Raw genomic sequence first — 23,466 nt, 5'->3', positions numbered from 1 at the left:
TTCTTAAGTCAGCAGAATCAGAATCTGACACCATGGTAAGACAATTTTTGTTCCTAATTTTTTGGGTCCTTTTGATTTTCTGTTTAAATGATATGGAATTGCTTAGAGAATGGGTTCTGTTTGTTGCGTGGTCGTACAGTTGGAAATGGTGTGTTTCTACCTGATGGAGTTGTGTATGGTGAAATTTCAGATGCTGAAATTTCCACCCTCATGTGTATCTGCTGAGGCAATCTACATAGTAAGATGTATGCTGAGTCTAACTCCACCAGCAGAATATGCTGCTTTCTCATATTGTTTTGGTCACCAAATTGAAACTGAGGGGAGATTTTAATGAATTTTATGGATAAATGATGCTGTGGAGTTGAAGTGGATGTTAATCAGTAAATTTGCTATCCTTATCATTTTCTAGTGGTTTTGTTATTTGTGTATTTTCCCCTTGTTTTTCGTCAAATTTATGTGAGCGTTGACCCTTGCAGTAGATTTTGGCATTGAGAATTTTTATATGTCTGCATCGAACCCATTGATTTTAATTGTTTTGATATCATTGCATTGTTGTTTTGTACAATGTACCACATTGCTTTCAGATGATTCTCAAATAGCTATTAACTGCCAATAGAAAAAATAGTGAATTGAGGAGTTCCATTATCAACACAAGGGAATTAAGGACTTAGGATATCATTTTCCCAAATATTTTCCATCATCTCAAAAGGAAGTCATGTGTTTTTTAATTACTATTGAATCATATGATGGTTCTCGAACAAAACTTGTTGAATGCCTAGTAGTTTATTCTTGTGGGTTTCTTTGAGACACTTCTTATTGAAGGGACCCATTATTCCAAATGTAAATCAAAGAGAATGCACAACTTAAATGATGCATTAATCATGTTCCTACCTCAATTTGATTCTCCAGCGGTGAAATCTCCCTCGGGCTCGTCTCTCTCTCTCTCTCTCTCTCTCTCTCTCTCTCTCTCTCTCTCTCTCTCTCTCTCGTTAGGGTTTCCTCTATTGAAAATTAAGAGATTAATCATAGATTAGTATTTCTAATCTAAGTTATGCATAATCAAGGCCCCAAATTGACTGAAATGCCCCTCTTAAATAAAATAAAATATTACACATATGGGATTACCCCTCTTAAGAGATTGATCTACGAAAATGGGTTTGGGGTATTTCAATTTCTTACAATACTCTCTCCAACTCCCTTGGATTCTGTCTTCAGCTTTATTTTTTTTTAGGGAAAAATACAGTTACACCCCTCTCATTTTTCTGACACATTCAATTATAACCCTGACTTTTAAAAGTCACCAAGGTTTCAATTTGTATAAGGTAGACCCCTCTTTTGAAACACTATCAATGCAAATGAAGATTCCATAACCACCCCCCCAAAACCCCAAATCCAAATCCAAACACTACCAAAAACACTGTGCCCACATTGTTTGGATGATCCAAAGTGTTCATTTGATGGGCCCTAACATAGATAGGGTGTGCCCAAAAAATACGCTCCATATGATCATCCTAACCCTTCGATCAGTGGATGGACTGTCAACTGAGGCGGTCTACCTCATACAAATTTAAACCTCACGGGTGTAGTTGGGGACTTTTAAAAGTCTGGGTTTTAGTTGAATGTATCAGAAAGTTGGGGGGGGTGACACATCTGTATTTTTTCCTTTTTTTTTTATTCAGGAAAATCTATTATGAAATCATATCGTCACCAAAAACAGCCAGGGTCATTAAAGAAAACCAAGTCAAACCAAATAACTGGAAAAAAATTAATTGAGGTCAAAATGGAAACCCAACTGTCCTCTGGAGCTTCTCCAATTTCCTTTTCAAGAAATGGCTCGTGTTACTAAGGGTGTCAATTTTGGCTCGGGCTCGGAGGCTCGCTTGAGCTCGGCTCGAATCCTAAACGAGCCGAGCCGAGCCTAATTTAGGCCAGGCTCGGCCCGGCTCGGCTTGTTAAGGCTCCTTAAGAATTTAATATATTTAAATATATATATTATATATTAATTTATACATTAAAAGGGTTGTCTTCTTCCCCACCAGCTCTTCGATATGCGCCAGTTGATTCGTCTCCAATAACTACAGTTGATCCGTTTCATTCGCTATCGTTTTCTGTCTCACCCGCTTTAGGAGAAGGAATATAAACAAAAGAAATTCAATGAAGTCAAGTCAAGATGGTGATGCGGGTAAAACCTACCCACTCTTTATAGCCTCGTAGTTATATGCTCCTCTTTCTTTTTTATGATTCGCCCCGAAAACCTTTGAATATGAGTAGGCTAGGACTAGTATGCTTTTGGCACTCCATTTTGGTTTTCTCCGGTATCCAACTGTGCCTCTTCAGTCGGTTGAACAAAGAACGGTGTAGGCGCAACGGCTTTTCAGCCAGCCGTTGCTTGCAGGTCCATGGAAGAGGGCATTTCCATCGCGAAGGATTCAATCCAGCCACAGGTTCCCCTACGGCTACCTTGTTACGACTTCACCCCAGTCGAAGACCCCACCGTGGTATGCGGCAGCTAGGAGTGAAATCTATTCATATAAAGTCAAGTCAGTCCCTGGGAAAAAGACAAGCAAGAAAGACTGGCCGGCAGTCAGCCCAGAGCGCACTGGGGAAGAACAAGAGTCTCGAAACGAACTTCTGCTCCACATGTCATTCCTTAAAGGCACACTCCCTGCTGCCATGGTTCCGCAGCATCACAAGGAGCGACGATTGTGAGGATGAGGAATAGCCATTCTAGAACAATCATGTGGTTTGAAGGACTCGCGCTATAAGGCTATTTGAGTTTAAGCTTAAAGCCAGTTCCAGAGTTCATGAGTGGAGGATAGGGGTTTCGGGGGGATCATATGAAAGACTTCCAGGGAGTGAAAGGGGGGGCAAATTATGTCACTTCATTTTTGGAACCCCATTTGTTACTAGGACCACCCCCCATAGTGTAAAAAAAGTAGTCAAATTACACGAGTAGGGCTGTCCAGGGAAGATGAGGGGTGTGAACATAATATAACCCGAGCTCGGTAAGGCTCGCGAGCCTGGCCTAGCCTGACCGAGCCGAGCCGAGCCTGAGCCCGAGCCGAGCCGAGCCCGAGCCGAGCTTTTGAGCTTAACGAGCCGAGCCGAGCCGAGCCTGGCCAAGCTCGGCTCGGCTCGTTTACACCCCTACGTGTTACTGAATGGACATGGACGAGACACTTGTTTTCGCACATCTAGATAAGGAAAATACATATAGAAGGAAATTTATCCCCCTACTATTATGGAAAGTCATTGAAATCATTTTTATCCCCCTACTGTTATGAAAATTAATGAAATCATTTTATGTTGATTTCCATTGGGCTATAAATTGCAATTCATCTTCCCGCTTATATTGTGGACTTTTCTAAACAAAACCCAATGGCAGATTTAAAAAACAATTCTGCATTTCTTCTCACCCTCTTCAGTCTCTTAGCCACCTTTGCCAATCCTTCTGTTGCTCTTGATGGAGATAGAAAGGCAAGTCACTGTAGTTCTTCATGATTTTGCATGCTTCTTTCACTCAAATACATGCAACCACATATAATCATGCATTCCAAAAAAAACGAACTTTTTCCCTCATATATGAACTTGCATGGATCATCATTATCATATATTTTTTGTGAAATTACATGGTAGTTGTGCGTTTTTAATTTTTTCATTATGAGGGTACAACATCCGTGCTGCCCCGATTACGTGCAGTAATGCTGGACGCCGTATAAAAACTCTATTTTGTTTTTTCTATTGAACTTAGAAGATTTGTATGCATGCAATGGATCACATGTGTGGCACATAATGCAGGTTTACATTGTGTACATGGGAGCCTTACCTGAGGGAGAATATATGGCATTATCTCACCACCATAATATTCTACAAGAAGTTCTTGAAGAGAGGTAATGTTATTGATAGGGCTGGCAGTGGGACCTAGTAACTAGATGGTTTGGATCAATTAACATGTGGGGCCCTAGATTTGATCTATCCTATGAATTTTACTTTTTTTTTACTAGAAATATATTTGCTTAACAGTATAATTCTTCTGTTCCAAGATATCTTTACATCTTAGGTGTCAATGCGCAATGTTTTACAAATATTTATAGGGAAGTGATATTTACGCCCCTTTTGATCACTAGGGACACCCAGCATCAGTGTATCAATGGCAAAAAGGGGGTTGTTGTACTTTATGTCAAAATATCCAGTGGCTTTGATTGCAAAGTACACTGGCAAATGGGTGTCCCTGGTGATAAAAGGGGCGTAAATATCATTTCCCATATTTATAATGAAACTTACATTTGTAACATCTCATAGAAACCTAGCTACAAGAATAATGTATACTATAGAAAATAGATAGTTTGCTTGTCTTAATATTATTCGTTATTATGTAGATATTTAATATCTATAGAAAATTTATATTTATAGACCCCAAATATATATTATTTTCAACTACCCTATGTATACATTTTCTTTCAAGTGCATAGCCTTTTTAATTAACAAAATAATCATTTTCTCTTTGTGCAGCTCTGCAACAGAGTCTCTGACACATAGTTACAGTAGGAGTTTCAATGGATTCGCGGCCAAGCTAACAGATCAAGAGCAAAGAAAGATTGCTAGTCAGTGAAAATGTTTTACTTTTATAGAGTGGAAAAATATGTAGTCCCACACTAGTGACAATAACATAAATTTACAATAATTTCTACAGGTATGGAAGGAGTAGTGTCTGTATTTCCTAGTAAGATTTACAAGCCTCTCACAACAAGATCATGGGATTTCCTCGGTCTCCCTGAGACTGTGAAGAGAATCCCAACCGTTGAAAGCAATGTCATCATTGGGGTGCTTGACAGCGGAATCTGGCCGGATTCTGAAAGCTTTAACGACGAAGGTTTCGGTCCTCCTCCGAAGAAGTGGAAGGAAATTTCACTTGCAACAAGTAAAGTTTTCTTTATATCATTTGCTGCTCTAATCTCCCATTGACTGTAACTCTAAGATGGTCTACACCATATTAACAAATATTTGTCTCTGGAATTTCTTCTTTTGGGAAAGGTGTATCTCGATGTATATATATATATATATATATATATATATATATATATATATATATTTATTTATTTATTTATTTATTTATTTATATTTTATTTATTTTATTTTTATTTTTTGCTTATATATAGAAAGACAGAAAAATGAATTAAGAACAAAATTAGGAAAAAACATAATATCTTGAATTTATCAGCATTGTCATTGTTTTTGGTCGATAAAAAATAAAGGCAACTGATATTGGCACTACCATGTTTTAATAATACCACAAACCCAGCAAGTCTTTTCTTTTTTAAGGTTGCAAGACCATTTTGGGAACTGTAATAGCATTTGACAACTGTTTAAAAAAGCAAAGACTAGCTGGGTCTGTACAATTATAAAATCATGGTAGTGCCAACACCAGTAGCCAAGATAAAATACTTCAATATTTTTATGAGGGATTTTGTTGTTTTATCCAAAAATCTCAAAATATTGTGTCATTAAAAAAAAAGAGCGAGATATTTGTGACTATGGTCTCTAGTCTCTACTAATTAAAGTTCATCAGAAAGTTGATCGGAGCTCGATTTTACACTGGAGATTCTCCGATTGATGAACTCGGACACGGGAGCCACACTTCATCAACAGCGGCGGGCCGCGAGGTGAAAGGAGCAAGTTTTCTTGGTTTGGCACAACGCACTGCAAGGGGAGCAGTTCCCTCTGCAAGGATTGCCATGTACAAGGTCTGCAGTCCGCTTGGTTGTACAGAGGAATCTATCTTGGCCGCATTTGATGATGCCATTGCCGACGGTGTTGACATCCTTTCTGTTTCATTGGGGAGTTCTCCATCAAACTACACAGATGATTCAGTTGCCATCGGTTCTTTCCATGCCATGAACAAAGGAATCCTCACATCACAATCTGCTGGTAATATGGGTCCGCAACAAAGATCTGTGGGTATTGTTGCTCCATGGCTGTTCACTGTGGCGGCATCAATCACGGATGGCAGGATACAAAATAAGATTGCCCTTCGAAATGGAGTTACACTTGTGGTGAGTTTGCTTAAGTATAAATTATTAAATAACACCATCTCTAACAGCTTAAGCTTTTTGGAGTGATTGGTTGTTTCATATGGTATCAGAGCTATTGCGGCAGGTCGTTCAAAACCTGCGTGTACAGCCAACCCAGAAAAAGGGGCCACATGTGAGGGGGTTTTGAAGTATAAATGATGAAATAACACCAACTGTAACAGCTTAAGCTTTTGCAGTAATTGGTTGTTTCACATAGTTTTGAAGACTTATGTTTTCCAATTTTTCACTGTAATTTTGCTTCAATGGATTAGTTTTTAAGTGAATTTTGTATTGGGCTACCAAATTAATTAATGTAATGCGGTCAGGGAAATGCTGTCAACACCTTCGAATTGAACGGGACGTTGTTTCCCATGATAAGTGGAGGGGATGCTGCATCATCTAGTTGCGACATCGACTCTGCCCGGTAAAACTCGCGTTCTAGATGATTTCAGAATTGTGCTTTCTTCTTGAGAAAAATGAAACTACGCTTACTTTTATTATCATGTTTCAGGAGTTGCAATCGTGACTGCTTGGATAAAGAATTAGTTAAGGGAAAGATCGTATTCTGTGACCAGTACTCCAATGGGGAAGGACCTTTATTAGCTGGAGCTCTGGGAATGATTTTAGAGGATACCGTAATGAACTACCCCGATTTTTCTTGGGCTTATCCTATTCCTGCGACTCTTCTAAGCCCGGAAAGTAGTGCCGCCGTTCAATTATACATGAACAAAACAAAGTAATCATTAAATTATGTTTATGATATTGTCTTTGAAATAATGTTGTTATAAATCAAAACCAACTGCTTATATAACCCAAACCTGTTTTTAACTCTACAGGAATCCTCAAGCAACATATTGAAAAGTGAGGGATTAAAATCTAAAGGTCCCATAGTTGCTTCTTTCTCTTCTAGAGGACCCAACATCATTACAAGCGACATTCTCAAGGTGATCATTTCATTCATGTCTTACAAATCTTTTCTTCTTTTCTTTTGAAAAAGATAACTATATTCATAACATAAAAAGGACTACAGTTCACATCAATGGGGAGAGAGAGGATCCAGAGTAAAGTAAGTCTCTCAAAGCCTCAGATTTAGCTAGTCGATCCACTGCATCGTTGGCACTCCTAGGGACATGAGCAAAAGAGGAAACTATCACTAATCTTAGAACTAATCTCATCTAAACACTTAAGTAATCTTATTGAATCAATGCTCATGCTTTGAGCCTAAGAAATTACATCTGAAGAGTCCACTTTTACTTACAACTTGCCTTCCGTTTGCTCCCTAAAAAAGCTCATAATGTAGTGAAGAGCATGAACCTCTGCTTTCAGTAGAGTCCATTATTCCTACCGGCCCAGATAAGACATAAATGATAGTGCCATTACTATCTGATAAATTTAGCAGATTTCTCTAAATTTTTGGATACATTTACAAGAAGATGAATGTGTGCTTATATAGAGCACTTACATGATAAACATGCAATGAAATTAAGATAATTATAGGAGGAAATAATACTAATCAAATCTACCTAATCAAATCTACTTTCCTAATCTCTCTTGGATGCTTCTCCTAATCCACTTGCCTAATTTATCTAGTTGCCTCATTTAGACAACTTACGCAATCTACCTCCAAGATGATCCAACGGTGAGATCTTAACCCATTCGAACCATTGGATCCCACATATTCTAACATGCCCTTTGAAACGTATATGGATTGGAAATCGATATACGTTTGATTACAATAAAATTCCCAAATACAATAGGATTCCCCAAATTTCTAACAATTTGATAAATAATGTCAGAAGTTGACGACGAAGATCCCTTGATGATGGTGACTGATGATATAGAATGTCCTCTGATATTGATTGCCGAGAAAAGATAATGATCCCTGCTTGTTACCGAGAATGTGTCGCTTGGAAGATAAGCCACGAAGAGCTTCAATGAACTGGATTTGACTCAAGCCTGCATGGGCGAGGCATATTTAGGCCGATTTTAAATACCGAACCTTCTTAAAATGGGTCACTATGGACCAATGTCGGAATGGGCAAGAAATAGGTCAAAATGGACCAGTGCCGGAATGGGCAAGAAATGGGCTCGATGGGCAAGACATCATAGGTCGGCATTGAGTACCGATCCTCATGAAATTAAAATTCTCTTTTAGGCACTCGCTTCAAAATAAATGAAGCACCACAGCTAAAAGAGGAATAATTTAGAGGTATAAATGAGAAAGCGACAACTAGTGAGTAACACGAATGTTGGCAAATATCAACATAAAACTCTAAGCATTTGGACAATAGAGATTTTTTTTTTTGAAAAGAGGTGCGGATATCAAATTTGAATGTGATTATCAATTTGGGAGTCTGACACATAAGATGAGAACGAGGCACTTATAAAAAATACTAAGGGAAAATATATAGGAAATTTTAGAGGAAAGGAGTACTATTATCGATTATTTGGGGGTACTCTTTTGGGTCTTTAAATGAAATTAGATGATTGCTGGAAAATTAGAAACTTTTAAGGGGTGCCAATTTTCCACTATATCTCTCATCATGATGGGCTGCTCCTTGGAAAACCGTGCAAGGCTTTGAAATGTGGTGCAAAGAAGACCATGTAAGGCTTTAGGAATTAGAAATGGATGATGCTGCAACCTTTTCCTTCAAGAATGTTAATAAAAGGAAACGTTGTCGCTAAGGTGAAAATGACAGCAGCAGGAAGTGTATGACGAGAAGCAGTATTGGGGTTTGGCTGATGGAGATAGCAAGGTAAAAGGAACAACAAAGATGGATCCGGATCTAAAGGATATAAGACGAGGATGAAACCCCCAAGGAGTAGATGGAAAGCTAGGATTCTGTTACGATTCCCCAAATCGTTCCCTATTTTATCTCTTTGGTGTGGTTATCATTAATCGTCCTCTCTCATATCTCTTAGGATAGATTCCTTGCCATCTCATCTTTCTGTTTAGATATCGTAGGCTACTTTTTAGCCATTTTGCTATTAAATAATAATCGTCTATTACTTGTAGAGGAAGACAGTTGCGTTAAATGAAACTTTGGAGAGTTTTCGCCTTCTCTCGAATTTAGGCGAGTTATTAATCTTGTTTTCTCCTTTATTTTCCTCTTAAGGATTGGAAATTCTATCAGATTCCAATACAGTTTCTTGGGTGCATAAACGGCAATAAGGGATAAGAAAGAAGACAAGCGTTGAAAAAAAAGAATGCAACGAGGAAGACATGAAGTAGATGGTAGGACTTGCAGCAAAAGGCCAGGTGTACGGCTAGCCATACACCGGAGAGGAGAGCTTTTGTGGTTGTCCTCAATGCGTGTTCGGGTCGGCTTTCTCTGATACCATGATAAATTTAGGAGATTTCACTAAACTTTTGGATACATTTACAAGAAGATGAATGTGTGCTTATATAGAGCACTTACATGATAAACATGGAATGAAATTAAGCTAATTATAGAAGAAAATCTACCTAATCAAATCTACTTTCCTAATCTATCTTTCTTGCCTCTCCTAATCCACTTGCCTAATTTATCTAGTTGCCTCATTTAGACAACTTACGCAATCTACCTCCAAGATGATCCAACGGTGAGATCTTAACCCAATCAAACCATTGGATCCCACATATTCTAACAGTAACTCTAAATGCTCCTCTGATTCCCGCTTTTCCGAGGTTGCGAAGGGAGTAACCATCGACATTGAGCTTGAAAACTTTAGGTGATGCAGATAATAGGCCAATAAGTGGCATATTTGCCCATTAGGATTTATATTTCCATGTTATTTAGTTTAGGAATTTATTTCATGTTATTTAGATTCTAGGATATTTATTTTCATGTTTTTAGTTGTTAGGGCTTTTATTTTCCATGGAATTTATTTGCCGATAAATAGGCCTCAATGTATTAGGAATTTTAAAAAAAATTTGATGATTAATTGAATTGATTGAGAGCTTCACCCCCAGATTTCTATTATTCCCAATCTTCTTCTCCTTCTCTTCTCCTATTCTTCCCTCTCTTCTCCTCTTCTTCTTCTACTTCTCCTTAATTTCGTCTCTTCTTCTCTACTTATTCTTCTTCTCTCTTCTTCTTCCCCTATTCTTCTTCTATTCTTCTCTTCTTTTCTCATCTATTCTCTTCTTCTTCTCTTTTATTCCCTTTCTTCTATTTCTCTTTCCTATCCTACATCAAATTTGATATTAGAGCTAAAAGATCCAAGCATCTTACTCTATTACATCGTCAAGAAGTGGTCGGATTCAAGTGCGCCATCAACAACCACCTTCACGCCATCGTTATTCAGTACTTGAAACTGAAACCCACTTTTCCCTTTTTGTTTCGGTTCTTTGTTCATTGCAGACAACCCAAAACACTTTCAACAAAACCTTAACGTAACCGTCTCACCACCTCCTTCCTAAAACCCCATCCAAAACAGCAATCCTTTATCCTCAACTGCCATCAAAACTGGTTTGTTATAACCTTCCGTCTCCACACAAAAGGCACCCGACCACAACTTATTCCAGTCCCTTCTTCCCACTATTTTGCAGCCACTTCTCACCCTATTAAGTTCCCCTTTCAGCCCACTTTCAGTAGTCAATAGTGAGTGCAAGCACTACAACGACCAACTTTGGGCGTCCATCCGTTTTGGTCCGACCATTGATCCGAGCTATCTGGGAGCCCGATCTAAGATCCACGAAAAAGCAGAGTCTTCCATTCGACATGATAGACAAATCAGATGGCTGATTTCAGTTTTCAACACCGATTCTTATGACTCCACCATTTGTTCCATATCTCTATGGTTATGATGAACACCACTATCCCTATAGAGATGTCGATGATTCATTTCTAGAATGGATCGAGGCACTTGATGCATATCATCATTACTATGGTTATAATCATGAAATAACCATTCATTGTGTTAAGGATTCAGTTTGCAGAGATACCAAGTCAAAATGGCAATTCTTCGTGCTAGAGCGCAGTAACTTAGGCAAGCCATGATTCCGTCTATGGGAAGAAGTTCGCTATGAATTTATGAACATTTATGGATATCATTATCAGCAGAGATTGAAACGTGAGCGATCAGTGTATAAACAAAGATCGATGTGTGAAGAAGCTGCTTGACTTGCCCAAGAAGCTGAATTTCAGGCGATCTTGAAAAAGATAGTGCGTGCCTTGGATGAGAGGAAATTGGTACGCGAACGTGAATTCGCAGCCTGCCGCGAAAATGAAGCCTTTGTTCGCCTTGAACGAAACATCGCAGCCCGTCGTGCACGAGAGGCCGAAATTGAAGCAGCAAAGGACTTTGCTAACACTAATGACAAGCGAGACACAGATGATGCTATTGGTCCGACAGATGATATTGTGGATGAGATCATTATAGAGGTTGAGCCCATGATTATGTCAGATACTGAGTCCATGATGGCAGATACTGAGTCAGAGATGCCTGATATAGAGCTAGAGAGTCCAGTGATTGCTAAGGCCTACGTCACCGAATATGATGATTCAGAGATTTCCGAGGACCGCTTGCTGAGCATCTAGAGCGACAGCTTGCTACTTCTACAATCGAGGCAGATATTGTGGTAGAGCCATGTGAGGTTGTTCCATTACCAGAGTTAATCGAGCACCGTCATGATTCAGCGGCGAGTGCCTTGCTTGACAAGCCATTACTTGAGATGGATCTTCTAGAGTATATTATTGAGGATTGCACCATCTTTGAGCCGATTGAGTAGATTTTTGAGATTTGTGTTGACACAGAGGAGCCTGGTGACAGTATTGAGTCTGTCGTGGATATTCAGACAGAGGATTTTAGCACACACGACGATAGCACTGAGCCCGATACAGCTTTAGCAGATGGTTTTGTTGTTGATTCCATTGAGCCAGATTTGATACCAACAGCTGATATCGTTATTGAGGCTGGTCATAGCTTGATATTACCTACTGCTATCATGCCGATGCAGGAGGAGTACGTTGCCATCATCCCAGCTTATTTGATTGTCAAGAGAGGTTCGCGTCTTTATGATTCCACATGGATGATTTCTTCTGTATTACTACGCTCGCGTTCCATACCACATTCACAGTCATCACGAGCGTTGCACAGCATTCCAGAGTTCGAAGGATTACGACTCCTGTTTGATTGAGTCGTGTACATATTTGATCCAGGAGGACTAGAACTCGAGGTCGAGTTCTTTTCAAGCGAGGGAGAATGATGCAAATACTAGGCCAATAAGTGGCATATTTGCCCATTAGGATTTATATTTCCATGTTATTTAGTTCAGGAATTTATTTCATGTTATTTAGATTCTAGGATATTTATTTCCATGTTTTTAGTTGTTAAGACTTTATTTTCCATGGAATTTATTTGCCCTATAAATAGGCCTCATTGTATTAGGAATTTTAAAAAAACTTTGATGAATAATTGAATTGATTGAAAGCTTCTCCCTCAGATTTCTATTCTTCCCACTTTTCTTCTCCATCTCTTCTCCTATTCTTCCCTCTCTTCTCCTCTTCTCCTATTCTTATTTACTTCTCACTAATTTCGTCTCGTCTTCTCTGCTTATTCTTCTTCTCTCTTCTTCCCATGTTCTTCTTCTATTCTTCTTTTCTTTTCTCATCTATTCTCTTCTTCTTCTCTTTTATTCCCTTTCTTCTATTTCTCTTTCCTATCCTACATCATTAGGTGGAGGGGGTCTCGATAGTTAACCTCATTTCCTTTCTTATGGAACCCACCATGATCGCCTTCCAATTCTTTAAATGCAATCCGTAGAGTAACCCCAAAAGGCACTATTTTGATCTGCCCAATTTGCCTGGCTGAATTTGAGCTTTCATGCTATCGTAAGTGAAGATGAAGACGTTTCCTCGAAATTCTAAGTGTTCCTTTCCACTACAAATCACTCTTTTATTCAATCTTTTGGTTTGATTCTTTCAGACAATGACTCCATTGTAATTACTAACATTGATTGTCTACTCTAAAGGGACTTAACAACTGTTTGATCATGACCTTCTTTAGTTGATTTGAAATCACATGAGTTGTGCTTGTTCAATATGTATTGCAGCCAGATATAAGTGCGCCAGGAGTAGATATCTTAGCTGCATTCTCGCCACTAGGAAAAGTGTCACAACTCGAACAAGATATGAGATCTGTGAAGTTCAACATAATATCAAGAACTTCTATGGCATGCCCCCATGCTACTGGTGCAGCTGCTTATGTAAAGACTTTTCACCCAGATTGGTCACCTTCAGCCATCAAGTCTGCTCTAATGACTACTGGTACTCAATTCTGTTAATTTTCGCTTTAACTACAGCTTCTACAAGTGAAAATTGTATCATATGGAAGTGAAAAGCTTCTTAGTTACGTCTGTTAATTTGGTGGGAAACCGTTGGCTTGCCCATTGCTGTGACTTAAGGCTGACTGCCATTTCAAAAATTTCTCTTAAAACTTTTTTATAAAATAACCATTCACACATCTCCATAATTCCAAAATTAGGCTTATTATTCAACAACTCATAAGTTATTCTTACAAAGGTATTGCAGCTGTGCGGATTATGAACAACCAATAGATTTCTTTTTTGGAAACTCTTAGGAAAAGAGAACCTTATAATCTTACTATATTAGCTTCTAGAACTTCAATAGTTTTTTTTAACAATAAATCATGTTTTCATTGAATATAAACAAGTATGTTAACCCACTTTTATTTTTCATTTTCCAGCTACTCCAATGAACTCTAGCAATGATGCAGCCGCTGAATTCGGCAACGGTGCTGGCAATATCGATCCAGTAAAGGCTCTTGATCCCAGATTGGTTTATGAGGCTGCTGAAGATGACTACATTAAAATGCTATGTGCCCAATATTATCCTACACAGAAGATTTGAAATAAACAAGAGGGGGGTGAATTAATTTTAACACTAAATTATGCCTTTTGAAAATTTAAGTATTGAACTTAATTTGATTTATCTTCTCTTGATTAGATTTTTGGTTAGTGCAAATAAGATTAAATTAAACAAAATGAAATGCCAAACCAAAAAGAATGAAAGTGCAAGAACAAGAAAGAACACACCGATATATAGTGGTTCGGGCAAAGCCCTACTCCACTCTTCTTAAGATCGTCCTTAAGGTTTTCCACTATGTGAGACCTCCACGATGCCCGGCTCCGAGGCGATTACACTTCCAAGGGATATTAAATAAGGATGCCCTTACACCTTTACACCGACTCTCCTTCTTCGCCGAGTTCTAAGCGATGCTCTCTAGGGTATTAAGGTAGGATGCCCTAGCCACCTTTACAAGAAATAGGAGATGAATAGCTTGGCTTCTCTTAAAAGCTTGATGCACTTTGTAGTCCCTTGATTACTCTTCAATAATGGTTGCAAGTGAAAGCTCTAAATCCAAACTCAAAAGATTTGCAAGTTGCAAGGCAAGTTTGGGAAGAAGAAAACAAAAACTCAAGCTAAAAGGATTTGCAATTGTTTGAAAGCTTAGAGATGATTTTCCAAATATTCAAGAAAGGAAAATAATCCTCTTGAATGAGTATATATAGCTTCTCACCAAAATATGACCGTTTGGGGGTGGTAATATCAAAAACCAGATTTTAATTCAAATCCCAACGGCTCTTTTCTCAGCTGTCGCGAGGTTCTCGGAGTTCCAAGAACCATTCTCGGAGTTCCGAGAGAACGGCCAAAAGAAGAAAAATTCTACTGGACCATTTCTCGGAGTTCCGAGAAAATGACCAGAGTATGAAAAATACTACTGGACCATTTCTTGGAGTTCCGAGAAGCCTAAAATAAGCAGATTTTTGAGATTTTATTGCTTATTTGAATTTGGGATTTTGGAACTCAATTCCTATGATAATTTTGGAATGTTTATGAGGGTCCCAACATGTTGGTCCACCACATACTCATTCACTTAACCATTTTAGTTCTTAAGTGTTTTTGAAAACTCTTTTGAAAAACCTTGCCTTGACTTATAAATCTAAAGAGATAGGGTGTACAATGAGTTCTAGGTAAACCTCAACTTCTCTTTAGCCTTGGTCTTCAATTTGTCTTCCATCTTGTGTATGCTTGGTTGAGAGATGATATGAGCTCCACTTAGCTCCTTTGACTCTTGTTGGGTAGATCTTCAAGCATGACCATGTAGTGTGTTGGTTTCTTCAATGATCAATCCTATCTTAAACACAACACTTCAAGGCAAATTGATTAGTATTCAATAACATAATCAATTATGTTTAGAATCATCAAAACAAGATAGGAGAGTAGACCATTGGGCTTACAATCTCCCCCCTTTTTTATGATGACAAACAAAATTGATTATCAGGTGTGTGTGGAGTGACATAGTAGGCAAGTGAATGCTGGAACTCCCCCTCAATATAAGCACACAGATAAATGATAACAATTAAAAGCATATGGTGCATATAGTCAATTGAATAGATAATCAATTTCAAACTTCTCCCCCTTTTGTCCTCGACAGAAAGGGTGAACTAGAATGTAAAGCAATTTAGGAGTGAATGAAGATTGAGTTAAGTACTCGCCCTAAATCAATGCTTATGGTATAAAAATATTTAGCCAAGTAATGCACATATACCTGTTCATGATCGAGATGATGACATATGTCAAATTGTTAGGTAATTTTAATTAAGGTGAAAGTACCTCTCCATCTTAGAAAACTAAGAAGGCTAAGAGTACCAATTGAGTGATTTTTAAGATTAATATTTGACATCTCATTCATCCAGATACTACCAAACAAGGATGATATATAAATACTATATAGATAGGCTGGTGAAAGGCACAAAGTATTTATTTGGCAATTTCTTTGACTTGATCCGCACTCCAAATGTTTAAGGCACTTCTGATATAGCATATTCTATCATCACTAAGGGGTTTTGTAAAGATATCCGCCAATTGTTCTTCAGTGTTGATATATTTTAAGCAAATATCCTTTTTTGTGAGTGATCTCTAATAAAGTGGTGCTTAATCTCATTATATTTTGTTCTAGAGTGTTGTATGGGGTTCTTTGTTAAGCTTATAGCACTAGTATTGTCACATTGGATGAGAATATTTTCCATTTTAATTCCATAGTCCATCAATGTGTTTTTCATCCATAGGACTTGTGCACAGCAAGCTCGAGCTGCCACATATTCTGCTTCTGTTGTGGACAGAGCTACTGAATTTTGTTTCTTGCTAAACCATGAAACAAGTGATTTTCTCAAGAATTGACAAGTCCCACTAGTGCTTTTCTTATCCACTCTACATCCAGCAAAGTCTGCATCTGAATATCCAATGAGAGTGAAGGCAGTTGATCTTTCATACCATAGTCCCAGACTTTGGGTTCCTCTTAAGTACTTGAAGATCTTCTTTACTGCCAATAGGTGAGACTCCTCTGGATCCGATTGAAATCGAGCACAGAGACAGACAGTAAACATAATGTCTGGTCTGCTGGCTGTCAAATAGAGTAAGCTACCTATCATACCCCTATACATCTTTTGGTCCACAGATTTGCCAAATTCATCCTTTTCTAGCTTAGCAGTTGTACTTATGGGAATTCTTGATGTCTTACTACTATCCATGCCATACTTCTTTAATAACTCCTTTGTATATTTTTCTTGATTTAAAAATATTCCATTTTGGTATTGTTTAATTTGGAGTCCTAAGAAGTAGGTTAACTCACCCATCATGCTCATTTCAAATTCATTTTTTATTAGAGTTGCAAATTCATCACACATTTTTTGATTAGTTGAGCCACAGATGGTATCATCCACATAGATCTGGACAAGGAGGATATCTTGATTTTCTCTTTTGATAAATAATGTTTTATCCACCTTTCCCATCTCAAAACCTTTTTCCACTAGGAAAGTGCAAAGCCTCTCATACCAAGCTCTAGGAGCTTACTTCAATCCATACAAAGCTTTATCAAGCCTGAAGACATGATTTGGATGTTTGAAGTCTTCAAAACCTGGAGGTTGCTCAACATACACTTCCTCTTGGATATAGCCATTTAGGAAGGCACTTTTGACATCTATTTGATATATTTTAAATCCTTTATGAGATGCATATGCCAAGAGTATCCTAATTGCTTCCATACGGGCAACAGGAGCAAATGTCTCATCATAGTCTATTCCCTCCTCCTGATTGTACCCTTGGGCTACAAGCCTAGCTTTATTTCTAGTGATAATTCCATTTTCTTTCAACTTGTTTCTATACACCCATCTCGTGCCAATGACTGAATGATCACTAGGTCTAGGCACTAGCCTCCACACCTTGTTCCTTTCGAATTGACTCAACTCTTCTTGCATAGCCATCAACCAATATTCATCCTTTTCGGCTTCCTTAATGGATTTTGGTTCTAATTCGGGTAGGAACGTCAAGTTGTTACTCACACTACGATAGTATGATCTAGTTCTTACTGGCGATGTGGCATCACCTAAGATTTGGGATTCAGGATGATCTACCAATATTCTCCTATCTCTAGGTAATGCGTCATCATCTACATTTTCTACTTCCTCACTAGGTAATGTATTACTTGTAGATGCAGGGGGATGAGCATTTGACTTAGGTAAGAGGTATTTAATAGGTTCATCCTCATCATGTGGCATTTCCTGATGTGTTGGCTCTCTCTCATCAAATGTGACTTGCATGGATTCTTCTACAACTAGGGTTCTTCTATTAAATACTCTATATGCCTTGCTATGTGAAGAATACCCTAAGAATATGCCATCATCCGACTTCTTATCAAATTTGTGTAGGTTATCTTTAATGTTCAAGATATAGCATTTACAACCAAACACTCTAAAATAGCTTATATTTGGTTTCAAGTTTTTTCAAAGCTCATAAGGTGTTTTCTTAGAAATTAGCCTTATATATACCCTATTTATGATATAGCAAGCGATGCTAACCGCCTCTGCCCAAAAGTATCTAGGGAGGTCATTTTCATGCAACATAGTTCTAGCCATTTCTTGGAGGGTTCGGTTCTTTCTTTCTACAACCCCATTTTGTTGAGGTGTCCTAGGTGTCGAAAGATTGTGTTTGATGCCATGTTCATTACAGTAAGTGTCAAAATGTACATTTTCAAATTCAGTTACATGGTCACTCCTAATGTAAGATATGGCAATACCTTTGTCATTTTGTATTTGATTACACAATTTAAGAAAATTTTCATAGGTTTAATCTTTATGTGCTAAAAATATGACCCAAGTAAATCGTGAGTAGTCATCCACAACTACAAACACGTACCTCTTTCCACCTAGGCTACTTGTCTTCATTGGTCTAAAAAGATCCATATGAAGTAGTTGCAAGGGGTAGGTGGTTGAAATCATATTTTTAGGGGCAAATGAGCTCTTTAATTGTTTGCCTAATTGACAAGTTCTACAAATGTGATCTTTGGTGTATTTGAACTTAGGCAATCCTCTAACAATTTATTTTGAGGAGAGGGTTGAAATGAGATCCATTCTGGCATGACCCAACCTCCTATGCCACAACCAAGAATCTTCACTAATGGCATTAAGACAAGTCACATTTTGGAGTCTAAGATCATCTAGTCCAATAGTGTAAATGTTATTGTCTCTAGAACTTATGAATTTCACTTTTCCATCTATCTTATTTTTAACAATGCATTTGTCAGGGTTGAAGATAACTTTAAAACCATTGTCACACAATTGACTAATGCTAATAAGATTATGGGACAAGCCATCAACATAAAGTACATCATGTATGGGAGAGGAAGAGTTACCTATGGTGCCTTCTCCTTTGACCTTTCCTTTCTTATCATCTCCAAAGGTAACGTCTCCACCATCCTTGAGTGATAGGAATGCGAATTGAGTGAGGTCTCCTGTAATGTGTCTAGAGCATCCACTATCGAGGAACCATGTGTTCTTCTTGTTATGGCTTTTAAGGCATACCTACATATGAATAGGCAAGTGAGATCCTTTAGGTACCCAAATCTTTCTAATCTTGCTAATTTCATTCATTTTCACTTTGAAGTTCAACTTGATTTTATCTTGTTTAGCATATATGCAAGCAACTTTATAATGTAATTCTAGACCACAATAAAAATAAGTTTTGGTACCACTAGAAGAAGCCTTTACAAGTTTGTTTTTATAGTTGGATATTGTAGTATTCCATTTATGTCCAAGTCCACTTTTATCATGTGACAATCTTTGAATATTACCAAGCCTATCCAATTTTAGTGAACTATGTTCAAATTTTTCAAATAGTTTCTTTAGTTCATCATATTCAAAAGATAGTTTACTATTTTCATGCTTTAGCTTGTTGTTTTCAATAGATAGTTCTTAGCAATTTTCATTTAAGATTTTGATAGTAGCATTTAAATCATGAATTTCAACTTTATATTTTTCATTTTCATCATCTAAAAATTCATGGTCTTTCTTTAACCAATCAAATTCTTTTGTCATGTTAGCAAGAGAATTTTCAAGTGATGCATTTTTATCAAATTCAATCTCAAGTTCATCATGTGCATTTTGTAAGGAGTTTAGAACTTCTTTTAAGACAATGACATCATTTAAAGTATTTACCTCTTTATTGTCGTTTGTTGAGCCATGAAGCAAACGTTTTTTGCTATCAAGCAATCTTCTCCATCATTTTGTTCGCCTTCACTTTCAATTTTCTCATCCCATGTGGCGGTCATTCCTTTCTTGCCTTCTCTTCTCTTGAAGCGATTATTTGAGGTAGGCTCATTGTTGAGTGGAGAATCCGGGCGAATGTGTCCAAGCTTCTTGCAACCGTAGCATCGGGGTTGAGAAGATCCGTCACCGAGCTCTTCTTTCTTCTTGAATGGATGATTGGTTCTTCTATTTTTCATGCCTCCCATGTTCCTTTGCAAGAACTTGATCCTTCTTGTTAGGAGGGCAACTTCATCTTCCATGTCTTCCTTTGCATCTTCATTATCACCTACATTACAAGCAAAAGCAACATCTTTTCCTTTTTCAATTTTATTTTCAATTTCGAGTGCTTTTGTTTTGAAAATCATCTCATGGGTTATTAAGGACCCTATTAGTTCATCTAGGTTTAATGTATTCATTTCCTTGGCTTCGGCGATTGCGGAGGTTTTGAATTCCCATGACAAAGGTAGTGATCTAAGGATTTTGGTCACTAAATCTCTATTTGAAAATTGTTTTCCAAGTCCCCTTAGTCCATTTACAAGGTTAGTGAATCTAGTGTACATGTCGGCAATTGTTTCATCGGGTGTCATTTGAAAGAGTTCATATTGCCAAAATAGATGATTCATTTTAGATTCTTTGACTTGGTTGGTACCCTCATGGGTGACTTCTAAGGTGTCCCAAATTTTCTTAGCCGAATTCAAATTTGACACTCTATTGAATTCTCCGGGAGACAAAGCACAAATTAAGGAATTCATGGCTTTGGCATTGTAGTTTGAGGCTTGTTGTTCGGCTTCGGTCCAATCATTTAGATTTCTAGTGGGTAGTGTATATTCATTATTAATGGTTCTCCACATTTGGTAATCTTGGGTTAAAAAGATTTTCATTTTGGTTTTTCAAAAACTATAGTTTGTTCCATCAAAATAGGGTGACCTAGTGTTTGAGTAACCTTCATGGTGTTGAGGGTAGTGATGGCGTCTGGATCCGGGTCTGCGATCGCGCGGTCGGTAGAGGGCCTCCGCGGGGTCTGCAATCACAAACAAAAAGGGGGTCAGGGGGTCCGGGGTGGGTCCCGGACAACCACTTCGACACCCAAGTCAGATCCTTCGACCAGTCAATATAAAGAACGGCTAGAAAGGGAGGGGGTTTTTATCAGGGTTACCAGGGCCGGAGCGCGGGGATATTTCTGGGTGCATAAATGAGTGAGTCGGAGGGGACTAGCAGGGAGGGCAGGATGGGATTCCTGGCCTCCTCTGTTGTTGCCTCGCCTCTTTTTCCGGTGTTGCGGGGTGGAGGATGGGTGAATTCCCTGCTTTCAGGGGCCAAAAAGAAAAAAGGTCATTTTCTTCTTCCTTTCCCTCCCCTTTTAAAGGGAGGTGTGCGGCCCTTTTCATCATTATGGAGGGAAAAACTTCCTTTGCAGGATTGGGCCGTCCCTCTGCCTCGCCGGCGCGCGTGGCTTTTGCGGCCATTTCCTTCCCTAATTTGTGATGATGAGGCCTGGGTGGTGAGAGGGCGACACGTGTCATGAATGTGTGGTCTTTGCCGTTTTCCAACACCCTTCTTCATGATGGTTGGGCTCTGCTCGTGCATGGATGACACGTGGCGATATCTGGGAGCGCAGCCGTATTTGTGCCCCATCATAACTCCCCCTTACTCCTTTGGTCCATTGAATGGGCCAAGGGAGTAACGTTTTGTTCGAGCTAAGTCATGATGAGGATATTTACGAGGGCTCCGGGGTGCGAGGAGACGTGCCGTTTTATCCGGCGGCTGTCCTTGGGAAGTGTGGACCCCGATCCGAGAGGACGAGTGCGGCGAGGGACGCGAGGTCCCCCTGACACCCTCCTCTGGATCTCCACAACGTGAAGGAGAGCTCTGCCAAGGAACTCTCGAAACGGATGCCACCCTCACAGCATAGCATGAGTGGCGATATAAAAGGAAAGAGATACATCCTGATCAGGAGCCAGGGCTCGAAACCAAGATGTACCTAAAAATAACTCAGAGTCGCCATTCATGGACACGCCATGGAACCAAAACAAATGCTCTGTTTGCAATGGATAACCAGAGATACAGAAAGTCCGTGCCTGATGACGAATGGAGAAGGTCCGAAGAGCGCCCCCAATTCGCCCGAGTGCGAACACTTGGTCTCTTATGCCATTTATTATTAACCTTGAAGAGTTTCAAGCGAAAATCATATGAAATGGGAACACGCATCTCCGAGAAAACGTCTATCTAATCATGCATGTCTCGGAGATGAAAATAAGCACACACAAAAGAACCGAAATAAATGTCACCTAATGATAACTAGGTTATGAGTGACATGCTAATAGGTGTCTAAGTTCTGGTGGACAAACACATGCATGCTACAGCTAAAGGTATAGGTCTGCACAAGAAAGTAAGAAAACACAACAAAATATGCAATATAACACAACAAACCCTAAGACTCTAAATGATTTAGCCCGAGTCCTCGGATAGTCTGATGTTCATCCAAAGAAGCCTACGTATCCCCGCCTGCACGAGAATCAAGGCAACGTAGTTCTTCGCGCCTATTCTAAGCTAGGATGCCTAAGACACCTAGACCTCTATCTTAGACTCGATCTAAAAGACCGGACTAATTATTAAAACTTCTTGAACAATTTTTTAAATTCCAGTGAATTGTAGATTTTAGGACACCCTATATGCCCTAACTAAATGCAGGTTAGCCCTAAGCTAATGCAGGTGGTTCCTACAACCTATGTGTAACTAGGCTGTATTTCCTAAGAAAAACAATGGGATCACTAGCGCATTCTAGACCTAGTCATCAGTCGGCGATGTGAATCGCCAACTGACCGGACGGAGGCGCTCCTAGCTAGGACAAACTCCTAACTCTAACACAAACACACAACAAGCACACAACAAAAGACAAACTCCTAACTCTAAAACTCTCTATCAAGGACAAACTCCTAACTCTAGAGGAAGATCTTGTTGAAAATAAAGTTTTGAAGAAAAAGAGTTAAAGCATTTATTTACAAAGTTTGGCTGGACTTGGGATATAAATCCCAAGCTGCACTACGTACCTTGGAAGAGGATCAAGCCAACGTAGTTCAAAACGAACTCTCTAACTACACTCAGAACATTTTAAAACAATTCAAATGTTTCGATATTTTTGGATTATAGGTTTCTGATGTTTTCACCCTTCTGGTCAAAGACCGGAGGGAAAATACAAAACAACATCCTAGGGACGAACCCTAGAGTTAAAAGGAGAAACTATGCTCTAATAATACCATTATAAGAGCAAATGAGTCCAAGACTCTCTAATAGCAGTAACTGACGAATAAATGAGTCAAAGACTCTCTAATAAAAGCAACTGAAGGATAAAAGAGTTAAAGACTCTCCAAAAAGAGCAACTGAGGGATACAAGAGTCAAAGACTCTTCAAAAGAGAGCAAATGAGGGATACAAGAGTCAAAGACTCTTCAAAGAGAGCAACTGAGGGATACAAGAGTCAAAGACTCTTCAAAAAGAGCAACTGAGAGATACAAGAGTCAAAGACTCTTTAAAAAGAGCAACTGAGGGATACAAGAGTCAAAGACTCTTCAAAAGAGATGGAAACACGAGTCAAAGACTCCACTGACAACAACACAAGTCAAAGACTCCACTGATAACAACATCACAAAAACAAATGAGTCAAAGACTCTCTTAAAGAAATGGAAACACGAGTCAAAGACTCCAAAAACACCAACTAAAGGATAAATGAGTCAAAGACTCTCTAAAAGAAATGGAAACACGAGTCAAAGACTCCACTAATACCAACTAAAGGATAGACGAGTCAAAG

The 23,466-nt window shown here is 38.7% G+C and overlaps 1 pseudogene; it reads left to right on the top strand.

The window, feature by feature from the left end:
- The first annotated feature begins 3,792 nt into the window (after nucleotides 1-3,792).
- LOC143878796 (subtilisin-like protease SBT4.3) overlaps nucleotides 3,793-23,466 on the top strand; it is a 32,695-nt pseudogene continuing 13,021 nt past the window's right edge.

Source organism: Tasmannia lanceolata, unplaced genomic scaffold (genome assembly GCF_043159265.1).
Source record: "Tasmannia lanceolata isolate RefF3 unplaced genomic scaffold, GAP_Taslan_0.1 ptg000006l, whole genome shotgun sequence".
NCBI lineage: Eukaryota > Viridiplantae > Streptophyta > Magnoliopsida > Canellales > Winteraceae > Tasmannia > Tasmannia lanceolata.
Note: the sequence above shows the minus strand (reverse complement) of the source record. Positions and strands in the feature narration are given on the sequence as shown.